Here is a 19,644-nt window from a genome sequence, read left to right on the forward strand (position 1 = left end):
CAGGTGTGCCTCACCTCCCTGTGTTTGTGGCTATCTAGAGGGAATGCCCAAAGTGTAGCTGTCACCCAACCAAGACGTGTATTCCAGAAAGGCTGTACTGCACAATGAGCAGTAAGTACAGAGAATTGTCCACTTTTTAAAAGTGCATTTCTAAAACAGTAATGTTTAAGTCAACTTCCCAAGTAAGAAGGATTTATCATTACCATTTGAAACAAATTACTCATAAAAACGTGCCTCCCTGATTAAGAACCACATCTTACAAGTGTATTAAGTACATTCCCAATGCTGGTTTTATAAGACGGGTCAGCCTCACAGTAGTGAAAAATTAAATAGGCTGCTTGGCACTACAAGGGTATGTAAAACATAAATGTATATGCCCTACCATTAACTTACATGGCATGCTGCCCCTAGGGTTACTTTGGACCTACCTTAGGGGTGACATATGTATTACAAGGGGAGTTTAAGGCATGGAAACAAGGGGCATATTACCAAGCAATAGCGATAATTATCGCTATTGCTTGGTTAGAGACAAAAATTTACGGCAGCGCTGCGGCGATTTTTACCGCAAATGCGGTAAAAATCGCTGCAAAGCTGAAAAGTCAGCGATATTTATGCATTAGCGAGCTAATGCTCTTAGCCATGTTATCCACCTCCCATTGGATAACATGGCTAAGAACTGCTCAGGGCAGGTGTTAGCTTTTGGAGATATTCCTGCTTAGCGCGAATATCTCCAAAAGTTGGTAATAGGAGATAGCGATGTTAGCGACTGTTTTCAGTCGCTAACATCTTGACACGCCCACTTTGCATCTCATTAGTGATAAATATCACTGACATGCAAAGTGGGGCCCAAGATGGTCGCTATCTCCTACTAGCTGTCGCTAACTGGTGTTAGCGGCAGCTAGGTAATAGGTAGATCATTTTATCTCCCCTTTATTGGCTTTTAAAGCCAAAAAAGCAGAGATAAACCCCCTTGATAATATGCCCCCTAGTTTTAAATGCCAAGCTGAAGTGGAAGTAAACTGTTCACACATGCACTGCAGTAGCAGCTCCGAGACAGGTTTGAAAGGCTACTTCTGTGGGTCGCTCAATCAGTACTGTAGCCCAATAGTAGCATTTGAAGTCAGTGGCGTAATGAAAATGGAGGGGGCCCCCCTGCCACATACACGGAGTGGCCCCCCCTCTGAGTTTAATCCAGAGTTCTTGGGCCTAAAAATTGTGCTTAGGGGGCCTTCTGCAGCTCGGGGGCCCCCCGCACCGCGGGGGCTGCAGGGGGCTGTGTTACGCCCCTGTTTGGAGTACAGGCCTTGGGTACATGTTGTACCACATCACAAGGTACTTACCTATAGAACAAATAGGCCAATCAGGTGTACACTAATGCCATCAGTGGTAAAGTGCGCAGAGTCCTAAGGCAAATGAAAAGACTCAGCAAAAATAGGAGGCAAAAAGGCAAAACCTCTGGGGAAAAATCACCCTAAGGATGACAGGTCTAACAAACACCTTAAATATGCAGAAAAAAAGTGCCCTATACTCTCAGCCTTACCATATAAACACTGGCAGGCATTGTGGCAGTGACATGTTCACTGTAAATATGATCAGAACACTTATCAGGATTTTGCACACTACATTGAACTCTTTCAATATCAAACATACTATGGCTGAATCTGCAGAAAATATACAGCTACAAATGTCAGCACTTCAGACAATTTTAGTGTCTTACTTCACAAATTCTAACATTTCACAAGCAAGTCAAGATGGAACCTACTCACAAACTGTATTTTGTAGTATGTTTAGCAGAAGTGCAATAGTACTCCACACATATAAAAGGCTATTTACATACCTCTTTGTTGAGGTCTCTGCCTTTCCTATCTTTTATGTTTGATATCTCTGCTTTCAAGTGTGGAGATTCCATACACATATATTTTTTCAGCAAATGTGGAAGGGATATGGGGAAGTGGCTTTCCAATAGGGAATACTTACTACAAAATGGGACAGTTTGAGGAAGGTTACTAATGGGTTAAGGGAGAGTTTAAAGAGGGCCAAAACCCACCCACAAAAAGCAAGAACATTGGCATTCACAAAAAGCACTTTCAAAGTTACTACAGACCAAAAGAACCCAAAACAGTAGTAAATATACTCCTGGTCAGCCGTGGAGCACAGTCCAGCACCACACATGACTCACCACTGATACTGCCACATACTCCCATAGAAGAAATGGAACCAACAAACAACTATGGAAAGACTTTGGGAAATAAAGAAATGTTTTGAATATCCTACATTTTAAGCAAATTAGTTGAATTGTATAAAAATTCCTATTTTATTTTTTAAGATCTACTTTATATTGAATACAAACACTGTTGAATTTTATGATAAGTCTATTATTTATTTGATTACAATACAAATCTTTTTTAGAAGCAAACCTTGCAGCATTTTACACCAAAGATTGCAACACTTGCAACACATGGCATTGCAAATTAGTTTAATTGTATTACAAGGCTTAGCTTATTTGTTAAGAATCCATTATTTTATTAAAAGCATATCATGTTGAATTGTATGACAATATAATTTACTTTGATTCAGATACAAATATTTTTTAGAAAAATATCATACATTTTATTGCAAGGCTTACCGCACTTTCAAAACATGGAAATGCAAGGAGTGAGTGTTCTGAACTCCTCCAACCATAAACAGGTGAAATACCAACCAATCACATAAGAAATGAACTCACATGCCAAACACATTTGGCTGTCTTTATGAATTCCATTTCATGGCCACTGGCTCTTACCAGTGGGTCACCTCTGACAATGTTGGGATCTCACAGGCAAGCCATTGATGCTTGCATCGGGTATTTAGATGTAACAATATAAAAGTGTGCCCTTTTTATAGATATCCTGCAGTCACTGCCAGAAAGGCAAAGTGTGGTAAGGGAATGTTATGTTTTTGGCCACTTGCCATGTTTGCTTAGTGCTATTGAATGCCCTCTCATGGTACTTCAGCCACCTCAACACACAGCACAGATTTAAAAACAATAAGCCCTGGCAGTCCACCAGTGTGTGAGCTGTCTGTGATCAATGGGTTGCTTCATTTTTCATTGAGGCATACACTTCCTATTCTTGAAGCACATGCACAGCTACATCTTTTATCAGTAACCTTTTACATGTTGCTTTGGTTGCAAAAGATAACAGTGATACTTTTCTCATTGGCAAGTAAGCATTTCTGTCCGCTCCCTATGTGTGGGAGCAATGCTGGCTCCCACTGGAGGCTGGGAGTTGGCAATGACTGCAAGATAATTCAGGCTCTTCACGCGGTTCTTAGTGTAGCATACTAGGTACCCTTGGTAGGTTCTAGGGTACCCAGCATGAAGAGGCCGGGCCCCAGTGAATGGGGTACCTGGACCGAATCAGCCCAGAAAGGGGGGCCACACAGCCCCATACCGCGCAGTTGGAAAAAATGGGGGTCCATTCTGGCCCAGATGCTGATTTCACTGAAATTAAACCTCAATGAGAAGCACAACTATAAACATAGCAAAGGCTTGAGTTGAAACTCTACTTAAAGGAGGTGAATGCATTGTGCATTCATTGGAGCTCAATCTCATATGTGATGAGTGGGTACTTTCTTCTAGTCTCCTGGTGAGAGCAGAATCCACACTTCTCCCTTTTAAATGCCCTTAGAATACAACGTCCAGAATCTTTAGCACCACTTACACACCCACTCACAGATGCTCACACAGGCACACACAGATCAACACAGGTAGTCACAGACCCACTCAGGCACTCACAGACCCACTAACAGATCAATGCAGGTACTCACAGACCCCTTAACAGACCCAAACAGCCACTCATACACCCACACCATCACTCACACACACACTGACACACCCACATTATCAGTCACACAGCCACTCACAGACCCATACAGTCAATCACACACCCATTCAGACATCCAGAAAACCACTCACACCCATACAGCCATTCAAACACCCACTCGCAGACCCATACAGCCAATCACAAAACCACTCAGAGACCCATGCAGCAACTCACAAAACTGGTCACATACCTACACAGTTACTCATGCACTCACTCACAGACCCATGTACATGTTCCTACACCCACTTGCTGACTCAAACAGCTATTTATACACCCAGTCACAGACCCACACATCTACTCCCACATCCACTTACAGACCCATAAAGCCACTCATACCCTCTTACCGACCTATATAGACACTCACACATGCACTCTCAAGGGTTGCAGGTGAAAGATTGGAAATGTAATTAAAAAAACTTAGATATTCATAAAAAAACAAGGGTTAACGGGATGTTATAGATAGGGAATAAGTTAAAAAAGGTAGAATTTCACAAAAATAACAAAGGATGCAGGTATGTAATTGTTAGGAAATATCATTAAAAGACTGTAGAAATTCAGTGAAAAAAAGAAAGTTTACAAAGATGATATATTAAGGAATCAAAATAAAAAAAAACTTTGGAATTCACTGAAAAAAAGAAATCTTACAAGGACGTTTTTGTTAGGCTCATATTTTATTCATACATATCTAAGCCACCACCTTTCCTTCCACGCACCCAAACAAACCTCCAATCAGCAGACCTCTCTTTGACCACCATCCCTTACATCTACAAGACCAGAACGAGTGGAAAGTCTTTCTCCTACCTCACAGCCAAGACCCGGCATGACCTTACCCTACACTGCTCCAGTTCAGGAAGGAACTCAAGACCTGGCTCTTCAGATGACTACAGCACCCTATGTAGATGCTCCCCATAGAGCCTTGAGACCCTCACAGGTAAGTAGTTGCGCCTTACAAACCTCTGATTGATTGACTGTACGAAAATCAGCAGTTACAGTTTTCTGAGCTAGATATAATTTCCTTCCCACGCAATGCACTGCTTATGACCTCACATATTACATCACTTATGACATGGTTATTGACATAACCAATGACATCACTGATGACATCTCAAATGACATCACTGATCACATCATCCAGTGGAGGAAAGTGTTTCATAAATGTTTCTAACACTTAAAGATATATAGTGAGCTACTGTATAAGTTAAATTACTATCTTTCTGCACTGATAATGAGTGACAATACTTTTAACATATGTAATCTCTGTGGCTGTGAGACTGTCTGAATCTATTTGTGAGTGGATGTCTGAGTGGCTATATGGGTGTATACGTGTGTGTGTATGAGTATGTGTATGGGTTATTAAGTGGGTTTGTGAGCTGCTGCATGGGTGAATAAATGAGTGTCCGGTAGCTGTATGGGCGTGCAAGTGGTTTTGTGAGTAGCTATATGGGTCGATGTGCGGGTATGTAAGTAGCTGTATGGGTGAGTGAGTGGGTATTTGAGAGGCCATATGGGTGAAAGACTGGCTGTATGAATGCTCTATTGATAGGTGTTTGAGTACCTATGTGGGTGAATTAGTGGCAGTATGAGTAGCTGTATAGGTGAGTGTTTAGCTGTTTGAGAGGGTGTTTGGTTAAGTAAGTTGGTGTGTGAGTGGCTGTATTTTAGAGTCAATGTCTGTCTGAGTGTCTGTATGGATGCATGTACGGGTGTGTAAGTGGTTGTATTGATGTCTCAATGGGTATATAAGTAGTTGTTTGGGTGTGTGATTAGGTGTATTAAATGTAAATGTAAATGTCCAGTATTTGTAAAGTTCAAACAATTACCCGAAGGTGTTAAGGCTCTGGGGGCCTTCTGGAAGATTAAGCGAGCTATTGCCAAGAGTCACATGGTGCTGGTCTGATCTACCACCAGCACTGGGGATCGAACCATGAGGCCCCATGTTCCGGAGTCAGATGCCCTGGCCGCTGCACCACATCTCTTCCATTAGTAGTGGTATAGGTGAGTGTAATGGGAGAGCATGATTGGGTGAGTGGTTGCATAGTTGATGAAGTGGGTGTGTGAGTAGCTGTATAATTGAGAGTGTGGCTGTGTGAGTTGTAGTCTGAGTGAATGACTGGCTGTGATAGTAGCTGTATGGGTGAGTGAGTGGCTGTATCAGTACCTGAATAGGTGAACAATTAGGTGTTTGAGTGGCTCCATGGTTGAGTGAGAGGCTGTGTAAGTAGTTCTATGGGTGTGTCAATTGGTATGTGAGAAGTTGTGTGGGAGTGTGAATGAGAGGTTGTATGGGGTGTGAGTAGGTATGCGAGCAGTTCTGTGGATTATGTCATAAGTGAAGTCATCAGTGATGTCATTTGAGATGTCATCAGTGATGTGACTGTCTCTGTCATTAGTGATGTAAAATGTGAGGTTATTACAAGCAGTGCATTGCAAGCCAATAAGTTATAGTTAGCTCAAGAAACTATAACCTTTGAATTTCAATGGCTTTATATGATAGATATGTGAAACTAACTATACAATTCTTGTAACCTTTGTTTTTTCAGTGAATTTCAAAGTTTTTCTTAATCTTATTTCCTAACTATAATATCCATGGGACCTTTGTTTTTCAGTCAATTTATACTTTTTCTAATGGTTAAGGGCCATATTTTGATCTTGGCAGTCCGACTGCTGGCCTGATGTAGCAGTGTGACTGAGTACTCCGCTGAGCCGATAGTCTTCCACCCGCCATATTTGGATATATATGCGATACACAGAAGACCATCACAGCGGGACTTTTCTGTGCTGGCAAACCGCTTGCCATTGCTGTTTCGACGGCAGGCTCCCACTGAGCAGATTTGGATGTTCCAGTTGGAGGAGCAGTGTCCTGTCATTAGAGTACTGACTGGGTGTGACCATGGTACCCCTTGTCAAAATGTAAAACACATATATGTTGGGTATGTGTACATATGATTATGTAGGTTAAGTGTAGTGAGCACATTTTATACATTCTGCATTGCTCTCCACCAACCTACACATACCATGAAATGTGTACCCACACACACCAGAGACACCTACCTTCAGGTCCATCAAAATGTTGTGCCAGTTCGTCATGGTGAAGATGCAGCAGGTAAGGGGGGACCGCAGTGAATGAGTGGTGGATGAAATCACAGGCTGTAATCGAATAAAGATGACTTTCAACCCCTCATCATCCCATTCGGCTGACTCAAAGTAGGGGGGATTCCTGCCAGAATTCTCTTTGAAACAGCCTACATCCATATCTGGAGGGTGGGAATCTTGAATGAAGTCCCGTTGTTTCCTGCTGCAGCCCATCCCACCTCAGGGGCAGGGAGCAAAGTCCTATTGGAGTCGGCAGGATCACCATGGTCTTCTCTCCTATTGACAGCCAACAGCTAAAGGGCGGGCAGACAGTCAGTGCGGCAGGTGGGAAGAATGCCAAAAGAGACCACTCTGTTGCAGACCAGCCAACATCTAAATCAGAAACTTCTACTGGTTAATTAGTAGGTGCTCCCTCCTTGGGTAAATGTCCAGTATGTATCGTGCACTACAGCTGCACAGGTACGAGGGAATGTCTCTAGTGACATTGTGTGTGTTTTGGCAATGTAAATGTAAAATGAGGGTGTACTTGTAAAGCGCACTGCGACTCCATGGAGTATCCTGGCGCTGAAGACCGCTGGGGAACCCGTCCTGGTTTTCCCTGTGAGATGGTCCCTTTCTGGGTATCCCCAAGTTGAAACCAGGCAGCCCTGGCATCTGTGGGGGGCCGTTGTAGAGATGAGGCAAGCTTAATGCCTAGAGATGGCGAGTATGTTCCCTGGTTTGAGTAGGCACTGAGGCGAGAATTATCGAGTCCGTTTTTGACCCTGGTGCATGACCCTGCCGCATCGTGAATTGAACCCTGGTCCCGGGCCGTTCTCTGCTTACGGGTCTGCCGCCTCTAACCAGTGAGCCACACCACTCCACTCCACTGTGATTGCTCCTTGTGCATCTTTCTCTAGAAATGTATAAAAACATCAATCTTCCTTTAGAAAAGGCGACAAGAGTATAAAGATGTAAATATCCAACAAAGAATTTTCCTTTCTTTTAACCTTTTACAACTAGTGCTTCTTTGTTTGGTGGAGTTATGCTCATACTCCTCATCATCAAGAACACATCACCACATTTTGCAGGAAAAGTGCTGGTGGGCATTTTGGTATGTTGCCTATCATCTTGTCAAAACACAGATGGTTGTGAGGTGTGTACAGTAATGTTATGTTATGTTACAGACATTTGTGAAGCACTACGGTTACCCAAGGAAGACCTGGCGCTAGCTACAGTCCTCCAGATGAAGCATGGAAATAAACCAGAGTTATACATTAAAAAGCCAGGTTTTTAAGGCCTTCCTGAATGCCAGTAAATCCGTCATGCTTCTAAGATGGAGAGCGAGGTTGTTCCAGGCCCTAACTGCACAAACCACAAAACTTCTGCCACCCCAACTGGCTTTTTAATCGGAGGAACTGTCCCCATGAAGAGGTCTATTTGCACATACCACTGAAATTACCACTTCAGGTGGTCAGGGCCAGCGCCTTCAAAGGCTTTGTAGACTATTCAGAGTGATTTAAACTTCACACGTTTCTTGATGATTAGCCAGTGAAGTTTCTGAGCTCCCCGGAAACGGACGCACATGTGAGCAGTCTGGCCGCTGCATTCTGTATGAGTTGAAGTCTATACATAAAACAATCCTGAATTTTCAGGAATAGACAATTACAGTAGTCCAGTCTGGTCAAAGTGAATGCTGTGATTACAGTTTGGTGACTGCCGTTTGGCAAAAAAGAGAGAGAGTATTCACAAGGGGTTGTACCCAGAAAGTGTCACTGGGACCTGGGCTATCAACGTGATAAGAGGAAGGGGTCCCAGTAATCAATGAACAGTTTACTACATAGTAACAAAAATAAAACAACCAAGAAACAAATCTGTCCACATTGTTTTAATCACAATGTGAAATGTATATAACAAATATATAATTTTATGTCAGAACGTGAACACAATTTCACAGTGCCCCAGAAATAGTCAAGAAACAAGGGAAAGGGGAGTGATCCTGTGAGGAAGAAGTGGAGGGAAAGAAGAAGAAATTCTCAAGTGACAGTTTAGTCAAAATATGTACATCATTTGTCCTCACTACACGGTGTGTGTGGAGATAGGGACCACAAGGTTCAGATAATTATTTACACAAAACAACATACTCCACAAAATTCAAAGAATGGAAACAATGGGGAGTGGAGTTGATAATGCGAATAGTTGTCGACGTTTCGACCCCCTAGTATGCAGGTAGAGTTGCTATCCTTGCTGTGGGGTCTTCATCAGGACAGGGGTGGGGGGACACCTATTTAATATAAATGTATAAATTAATGTAGGAAGACTAATCCCTATATAATTCATCAGAAAACGCACATCAGTATAAGAATCAAGTGGTAGAGGGAGAAAATCATGGCTGTGCCATATAATTGGCGTGAATTGGAGTGATATGCCACATGGTCCAAGAATATAATGGTCATTAGCAATTTAATCAAGAGCGCATGAAGGATTAGCGCTCAATGAATAGATAAATTAAATAAAATCCTGAAGGTTATCATGAAGGAAGGAAAAACAGCCAGTCCGGGTGGGAGGCAGCAAACAAACATCTCAGTACCCACTAAAAGGGACCATAACATATAGGCAAGAACCAGCAATGTCCAGGTATGGCAAATAAATTAATTAAGACTTACCACGAAGTGGTATTCAACAAGGACCGTGGTGCAGTCTACTGGTGCGGTCCGTATGAATCGTCAATAATGATGGTACTAATTAATATACAAACAAGGCCCACAGTTAGACCTAGTTACTAATAAGCCAATTAATTAAAAGATCTAGCATAAGGAGGAGGGTGAGCTTACCACAAGTTGGTATAGGGACGGCCACGTGTTAATCAGTTAACATGGTCCAGAGTGTCATCGAATGGGGCGGAACTACGGAAGATAAATAGATGGTTGGAGAGAACCATTATCACAACGGACTGGGTAGATAACAATAGTCCGAGTGAGACTGGGATTACACTCACCAAAGAACGCGGTCAAAAGTCAGATCGCGAGGCAGTCTGGTCTAGTCAGATCAGCGCTCCGTTATTAATCTGGGGAGAGAGGGCGGAAAACTTATGAAAACCCTCCACAACGGGGTAATCATTCAAAGAAGTATAAGTGCAAAGAAACGCACGCTTACCGGTCAGAGAAGTAAATCCAGTCCCGCAACGAGCTCGATTCGCAATGCCGAGGCTCGGTTCCGGGTTTGAAGATATCTCCATAGTAACGAAGTCACGTGGTGCAGGGCACCCGTGTAGACATAATAGACAGACTAGGTTACTGAAGTGGGGTTAATTAAAGCTATCTACTTAAAACCGGGTCTGATGATAATTTAGTGAAGAACCCTTAATAAAGTAACCACAATAGATTGATATTATAAAGCATTGCGTTACGCATTCAGAGGAAACGCCGTGTGGATATTGATATTAATACTGAACATGCATCGAGTGGTTGCCGCCAGTACAGGGACTGTATAGAGTCACATAGTTAAAACATAGATAGCTTTAAGACGTTCGACAAACCCGGCACGCCGTGCATATTGTGGGAGACAGTTGTTATTATGACCGACACGGTTGACATCATCTACTAATGCAAATGAGAGACAGTGGAAAATGGAGTGATTGCCGCCACTATAAGGGCTTTGAAAGCGTTCGAAAAACACAGCATTTGGTGGGAGACAACTATTATTATGACCGGCATGGTTAACATCATGTATTACTGTTAATGAAAATGATCAATTTATGCCATCATGATAACATGGAGCAGCGTACCTCTCACAAGAGGGTAAAAGGCTGCAAATCAATATGATCCCAAACGTAGTTAATGAATTAAATGTTGAGTTAGGGCTGAAATCATAAACGCAGGACAAGGCGTACCTCTCACGAGAGGGTAAAAGCCGTCCAATGTATTACTCCAAGTAGAAAGGCACACAAAATACAGAGTGGTGGCGTACCTCTCAACACAAGGGTAAAGGCCACATGAGATTTATGTATCTTACAGCATTACAGCAACCACATGACATTGGGATCAGGTAGACGATAAAGTTGCCAATTGAGAGAAAGAGCTATCTTGCTCATTGAGCCCGTTCTCAATGGAATCAAACTTTAACATCCATTTTAACTCCCTGGTGTTTAAGATCGTAGCGATATTGCCACCCCGGGGTCCTAAGGTGGCTCTTTCAAGGATTACCCATCTCAAACTTTCTGGTGTGTGACCGGCTGTGGAAAAATGTTCAACCAGGGGTGCACCTGGTGTTTGGCATCTGATCCTACTCATGTGCTGAAGGATCCTAGCCTTAGCTTTCTGCTGTGTCTGGCCAACATATATCATTGAACATGGACATAAAATAGCGTATATAATGTTTGATGTGTTACAGTTGGTGTGCGTTTTTAACGGAATTTTATGATCACGATAAATGAATTCCTTGGTCTGAATGACACTGTCACATGCCTTGCACTGACCACACTTGAAATGGCCCACAATAGCTGGCAAATTCCAAAGAGTTGCGACCGTGGGGTCGTCTCTAGTCTTCAGGAAGGAGCGGACTACATGGTCCTTAACACTCCGTGCTTTTTTAAATGCATGCAAAGGAGGGTTAGATTGCTCGATATCATCTGATATCAATTCCCAATGGTGGTTAATGATGCGTCTAATTCTGTTACTCTGGGTGTTGAAGGTGGTAACGCATACAATCCTATCTTGCTGTTCATCCTTATCAGATTTAGGGGTGAGCAACTCCTCACGGGGATAAAACCAAGCTCTTTTCCTCGCTCGCTTGAGTAGTTGTTTAGGGTATCCCCTACTCAGAAGTCGTTGTTTGAGTTCCTCCGATTCAGTGAAATAATGGTCCTTGTTGGAACAGTTCCTGCGAATTCGCAAGAACTGCCCAAACGGTAAATTGTCTCGCAAAGCTCTAGGGTGGTGACTGTTATAGTGTAATAATGAATTCCTCTCAGTGGGTTTGCGATAGAGTGTTGTTAGTAGGTGACCCGAGCATTCATAAATGGTAAGATCAAGGAAATTGATTTTGTGGTTATCTGATTCAATGGTGAATTTGAGATGTCCCGATTGGTTATTAAGCCAACCAAAAAACAGCATCAAACCATCCAAGTCTCCATTCCAAATTAGCAAGATGTCATCTATATACCGCATCCAGAGACCAAGCTGGTCTCTGAATGGGTTGACTTGGTTGAGAATAGTGTCCTGCTCGAAGGCTGCCATGTACAAGATGGCTACATCAGGAGCAAACGGCGCCCCCATTGCCACTCCGGATGTTTGTATATAGAATTTGTCTCTGAATATGAAAAAGTTCTTTGTCATGGCTATGCGTAGTAAGGCAACAATGAACTCAGTTGGGACTTGAACCGGAGCTAGGCGTTGATTCAGGCAGCGTGTGATGACTGATAGTGCCTCATGTTGGGGAATCGATGTATAAAGAGACACAACATCACAGGTGGCAAGTCGTTGCTGTGAGGAATCAAATGCAGAATTTTCAATAATATTAATGGTATGCATAGTATCCCGAAGGTATGCAGGAGTGTCTTCCGCCAGTGGTTTCAAAAAGAAATCGATGTATTTGCCTAGGGGCTCAAGCATGGAGCCACACCCCGAGACAATTGGACGACCAGGGGGGGCTGACATGGACTTGTGGATCTTGGGCAGAGTATAGATAGTTGCCAGACGTGGGTGCTTTTTATTCAAGAAGTTGAATTCTGGTTCTGATATAAAACCCTGTTCAAGGCCCGCTTGGGTTAGCTCCATGATCTCCAGCGCAATAGTTTTTGAGGGATCTGATCTCAATTGTTGGTAACTAGTCCCATCATTCAATTGTCTGAGAATTTCGGACTCGTAGGCGGTGACATCCTGCACCACGATTGCTCCGCCCTTATCAGCAGGTTTGATGACAAGTTGTTCATTGTTGGCAAGCGATTGTAAGGCCATTTTCTCATTCTTGCTGATGTTATATTTGATAAATGGTTTAGTACTCAATAGTTGTAGCACATCTCTGATGACAACTGATTCATAAGCCAGGATCTTAGGCGACATGGTACTGTTGAATGGGACAAACGTGGAAGGAGGTTTAAGCGCCGTGACAGATGATTGTATTGAAGGTTCAGAGTTGCGAAAGAAGTATTTCAACCTAATCTTCCGAAAAAATTGAAAAAGCTCAGTGCGAATAATGAAGGCATCAGGATTATTGGTCGGAACATAGGATAGTCCTTTCCCTAGTACTTTAATCTCATCATCATTGAGAATTTGGTTCGATATATTGACCACCGGGCTGGACGCCACTGGTGGTGCTCCTCCTAGGAGTCTGAGTTTAGGATAAATCTCAGAACTTTTCACCATCTGTAGGTCTTGTTCCGGGTAACTCGTTCTCCGTGCTGAGGTTCCGTCTGGAATTGCACCTGTTTTTGCGGTTGGCCACGACCTCCATTCCAAGTGTTGGTGCCTTGCTGAGATCCACGTTGTTGGCCTCGCTGCCAATTGTTGCTTCTGCCGCGTGGTGGTCGCCATGACCATTGTCGTTGCCCTAAAAAAGGGTTGAATTGATACTGTTGGTATTGGGCGTAGTCAGGGTAGTATTGCTGGAAACTAGGACCGGGTTGTTCCTGTTCACCCTCAGAACTAAAAGAAGAGTCCGAAAAGGTTTGATAGTTACGTCTACCTCTGTAACCACCTCGTCCCCGATTCGTGAATCTGCCTTGCTGGTCTTGGCGAAAATAATCTTCCTGTAAGTAAGGATACGTTTTTTTCTTATCGTACAGTCTAATGTCCCTTGCCAGTTTTTCAAGTTTACGATTCTGCGTTGTTAAATCAAAATCCTTAAGGGTAGCTTCAAGATTGTTCAAGGTTTCTTTAGCACTGGCGAAGTTGGCATCCGCCGCTATTTCCGCTTTTAAAGTCTTTATTTCAGCCGTAATCACTTTGATCTGGTCCGCAGCAGTTTCCACGCCAAGGACCATCCAATGGCGGCTGCAGTTATTCGCCACGTGGCTGAACCCTTCTCTGAACTTGGGTACCTCGACAAAGATTGCCGGTTCGATCTTAATTTGCAGCCCAATGGGGATGATGTTCTCCTTTAAATATTTGGTTAAGAGATGCCCATGCCACCTGGTCCGGATCAGCTTTTTCTCCAATCTCTCTAAACGGGTGATTTTATCCTTTAGTGAAAAGTCAACGGTAGGAATATCGGATGAAATAAATAAATTGTTTGGATCCTCAAGGAGTTTATCTATATAGTCTTCGGAAAAAGATAACAGTTCCCTTTCTACCATGATGTGCAAAAGTCAAAATTAATTGAGCATAAGAAAAACCTCGCAGACCAGCGTCTGCACGAAGTAGAGTATTCACAAGGGGTTGTACCCAGAAAGTGTCACTGGGACCTGGGCTATCAACGTGATAAGAGGAAGGGGTCCCAGTAATCAATGAACAGTTTACTATATAGTAACAAAAATAAAACAACCAAGAAACAAATCTGTCCACATTGTTTTAATCACAATGTGAAATGTATATAACAAATATATAATTTTATGTCAGAACGTGAACACAATTTCACAGTGCCCCAGAAATAGTCAAGAAACAAGGGAAAGGGGAGTGATCCTGTGAGGAAGAAGTGGAGGGAAAGAAGAAGAAATTCTCAAGTGACAGTTTAGTCAAAATATGTACATCATTTGTCCTCACTACACGGTGTGTGTGGAGATAGGGACCACAAGGTTCAGATAATTATTTACACAAAACAACATACTCCACAAAATTCAAAGAATGGAAACAATGGGGAGTGGAGTTGATAATGCGAATAGTTGTCGACGTTTCGACCCCCTAGTATGCAGGTAGAGTTGCTATCCTTGCTGTGGGGTCTTCATCAAGTGGTAGAGGGAGAAAATCATGGCTGTGCCATATAATTGGCGTGAATTGGAGTGATATGCCACATGGTCCAAGAATATAATGGTCATTAGCAATTTAATCAAGAGCGCATGAAGGATTAGCGCTCAATGAATAGATAAATTAAATAAAATCCTGAAGGTTATCATGAAGGAAGGAAAAACAGCCAGTCCGGGTGGGAGGCAGCAAACAAACATCTCAGTACCCACTAAAAGGGACCATAACATATAGGCAAGAACCAGCAATGTCCAGGTATGGCAAATAAATTAATTAAGACTTACCACGAAGTGGTATTCAACAAGGACCGTGGTGCAGTCTACTGGTGCGGTCCGTATGAATCGTCAATAATGATGGTACTAATTAATGCATGCAAAGGAGGGTTATATTGCTCGATATCATCTGATATCAATTCCCAATGGTGGTTAATGATGCGTCTAATTCTGTTACTCTGGGTGTTGAAGGTGGTAACGCATACAATCCTATCTTGCTGTTCATCCTTATCAGTTTTAGGGGTGAGCAACTCCTCACGGGGATAAAACCAAGCTCTTTTCCTCGCTCGCTTGAGTAGTTGTTTAGGGTATCCCCTACTCAGAAGTCGTTGTTTGAGTTCCTCCGATTCAGTGAAATAATGGTCCTTGTTGGAACAGTTCCTGCGAATTCGCAAGAACTGCCCAAACGGTAAATTGTCTCGCAAAGCTCTAGGGTGGTGACTGTTATAGTGTAATAATGAATTCCTCTCAGTGGGTTTGCGATAGAGTGTTGTTAGTAGGTGACCCGAGCATTCATAAATGGTAAGATCAAGGAAATTGATTTTGTGGTTATCTGATTCAATGGTGAACTCTTTGGAATTTGCCAGCTATTGTGGGCCATTTCAAGTGTGGCCAGTGCAAGGCATGTGACAGTGTCATTCAGACCAAGGAATTCATTTATCGTGATCATAAAATTCCGTTAAAAACGCACACCAACTGTAACACATCAAACATTATATACGCTATTTTATGTCCATGTTCAATGATATATGTTGGCCAGACACAGCAGAAAGCTAAGGCTAGGATCCTTCAGCACATGAGTAGGGTCAGATGCCAAACACCAGGTGCACCCCTGGTTGAACATTTTTCCACAGCCGGTCACACACCAGAAAGTTTGAGATGGGTAATCCTTGAAAGAGCCACCTTAGGACCCCGGGGTGGCAATATCGCTACGATCTTAAACACCAGGGAGTTAAAATGGATGTTAAAGTTTGATTCCATTGAGAACGGGCTCAATGAGCAAGATAGCTCTTTCTCTCAATTGGCAACTTTATCGTCTACCTGATCCCAATGTCATGTGGTTGCTGTAATGCTGTAAGATACATAAATCTCATGTGGCCTTTACCCTTGTGTTGAGAGGTACGCCACCACTCTGTATTTTGTGTGCCTTTCTACTTGGAGTAATACATTGGACGGCTTTTACCCTCTTGTGAGAGGTACGCCTTGTCCTGCGTTTATGATTTCAGCCCTAACTCAACATTTAATTCATTAACTACGTTTGGGATCATTTTGATTTGCAGCCTTTTACCCTCTTGTGAGAGGTACGCTGCTCCATGTTATCATGATGGCATAAATTGATCATTTTCATTAACAGTAATACATGATGTTAACCATGCCGGTCATAATAATAGTTGTCTCCCACCAAATGCTGTGTTTTTCGAACGCTTTCAAAGCCCTTATAGTGGCGGCAATCACTCCATTTTCCACTGTCTCTCATTTGCATTAGTAGATGATGTCAACCGTGTCGGTCATAATAACAACTGTCTCCCACAATATGCACGGCGTGCCGGGTTTGTCGAACGTCTTAAAGCTATCTATGTTTTAACTATGTGACTCTATACAGTCCCTGTACTGGCGGCAACCACTCGATGCATGTTCAGTATTAATATCAATATCCACACGGCGTTTCCTCTGAATGCGTAACGCAATGCTTTATAATATCAATCTATTGTGGTTACTTTATTAAGGGTTCTTCACTAAATTATCATCAGACCCGGTTTTAAGTAGATAGCTTTAATTAACCCCACTTCAGTAACCTAGTCTGTCTATTATGTCTACACGGGTGCCCTGCACCACGTGACTTCGTTACTATGGAGATATCTTCAAACCCGGAACCGAGCCTCGGCATTGCGAATCGAGCTCGTTGCGGGACTGGATTTACTTCTCTGACCGGTAAGCGTGCGTTTCTTTGCACTTATACTTCTTTGAATGATTACCCCGTTGTGGAGGGTTTTCATGAGTTTTCCGCCTTCTCTCCCCAGATTAATAACGGAGCGCTGATCTGACTAGACCAGACTGCCTCGCGATCTGACTTTTGACCGCGTTCTTTGGTGAGTGTAATCCCAGTCTCACTCGGACTATTTTTATCTACCCAGTCCGTTGTGATAATGGTTCTCTCCAACCATCTATTTATCTTCCGTAGTTCCGCCCCATTCGATGACACTCTGGACCATGTTAACTGATTAACACGTGGCCGTCCCTATACCAACTTGTGGTAAGCTCACCCTCCTCCTTATGCTAGATCTTTTAATTAATTGGCTTATTAGTAACTAGGTCTAACTGTGGGCCTTGTTTGTATATTAATTAGTACCATCATTATTGACGATTCATACGGACCGCACCAGTAGACTGCACCACGGTCCTTGTTGAATACCACTTCGTGGTAAGTCTTAATTAATTTATTTGCCATACCTGGACATTGCTGGTTCTTGCCTATATGTTATGGTCCCTTTTAGTGGGTACTGAGATGTTTGTTTGCTGCCTCCCACCCGGACTGGCTGTTTTTCCTTCCTTCATGATAACCTTCAGGATTTTATTTAATTTATCTATTCATTGAGCGCTAATCCTTCATGCGCTCTTGATTAAATTGCTAATGACCATTATATTCTTGGACCATGTGGCATATCACTCCAATTCACGCCAATTATATGGCACAGCCATGATTTTCTCCCTCTACCACTTGATTCTTATACTGATGTGCGTTTTCTGATGAATTATATAGGGATTAGTCTTCCTACATTAATTTATACATTTATATTAAATAGGTGTCCCCCCACCCCTGTCCTGATGAAGACCCCACAGCAAGGATAGCAACTCTACCTGCATACTAGGGGGTCGAAACGTCGACAACTATTCGCATTATCAACTCCACTCCCCATTGTTTCCATTCTTTGAATTTTGTGGAGTATGTTGTTTTGTGTAAATAATTATCTGAACCTTGTGGTCCCTATCTCCACACACACCGTGTAGTGAGGACAAATGATGTACATATTTTGACTAAACTGTCACTTGAGAATTTCTTCTTCTTTCCCTCCACTTCTTCCTCACAGGATCACTCCCCTTTCCCTTGTTTCTTGACTATTTCTGGGGCACTGTGAAATTGTGTTCACGTTCTGACACGACTTAGCTGAGGTTACTGAGTTCACTTGTTCCCCAAAGTTTAGTTTATTGTCGATGACAACTCCCAGGTTTTTCACTTTCCTGATGCGTTCAGGAGAGGACCCAGAATACCTGGCCACCAGCTTGGGGCCCAGAAGTTTGGGTCATTCCCAAACAGGACGACCTCCGTTTTACCAGAGTTGAGTTTTAGACAATTATGGGACATCCAATTACCCACAGCCCCCATACAATCATGGAACCAAATTGCTGTCCCTAGTTCCTGCCCAGGTAACAGCGACACCACAATTTGATCAGGCAGAGTCCAAAAGATTCAATAAGAAGGGCCAAAGAAGACACATACATGTTTAAAAGTATAGGGCTCATGGCCGACCCCTGAGGGACTCCGAAAGGCAGCGAGTAAGGTTTGGCACAACATTTGTCAAGTGAGACGATTTGCACGCTATTTGAGAAGAAGTACTTCATCAATTTCCAGGCTTTACCCTGGACTCCACTCTCTCGCAACCGGTCAATCAAAAGATTATGATGGAACGTATCAAAGACCACAGAGAGGTCATGCATAATCATAGTGGCGTTACCTCGCTGGTCTAAAACTGCTCTGATTTCTTCCGTCGATTTTAAAAGAGTGGTCTCCGTACTGTGCCCCTCTCTGAACCCATATTGCGTATGATCCAGCACTTGAGCTTCTTGTAGATATGTACTCAGTTGTCCATTCATACTTTTCTCTACAAGTTTAGCTAAAACAGGTAGCCGTGAAATGGGTCTAAAGCTGTCTGAATCCTTTGGCTCCAAACTAGGCTTCTTTAGCAGGGGTCATATTGATGCAATATTCCCAAGCTTTGGGGAAATACCCTTCAGCAAACACAGGATTCATGAGAGAAGTGTGCATTAAGCCAATAGTTTCCGGGGCCAGTTTTAACATCCCCACTGGGAAAGAATCATAAGGGGAGCCTGATTTAGCCAACATCAAAAGCTTATGTGTATCCGTAGTGGACAATATATTTCTTAAATTTATGTTAATTTATTTATTCTTTTCGAAAAATTATCGGAGGTGCTCACACATTGATATGCATCGCTGTGTAGTTTTTGTAGTGGTAAAACACATATATAGAGATTTTAAAGGTTTAGTTTAAGGCAAGAGGTTTACTTATAGGGTAAAAAAAAGTATTAAATTAATAGAGGAAACCTATTAATATATATATTATTTATTTTATTTATTTGGAGACAGTATACAAAATACTGAAAAATTGTTCATGAGTATAAATTAATATAGTTTTAGCTAATATATGTTTACAGAAAATTACATTTTTCAACATTTCATATATGTGCGGATAGAATTACAGTCAATCAATATTTACAGAAAAACAAACTAAAAATGGGCCA

The sequence above is a fragment of the Lissotriton vulgaris genome, chromosome 4_1 (assembly GCF_964263255.1).
Source record: "Lissotriton vulgaris chromosome 4_1, aLisVul1.2, whole genome shotgun sequence".
Taxonomy (NCBI): domain Eukaryota; kingdom Metazoa; phylum Chordata; class Amphibia; order Caudata; family Salamandridae; genus Lissotriton; species Lissotriton vulgaris.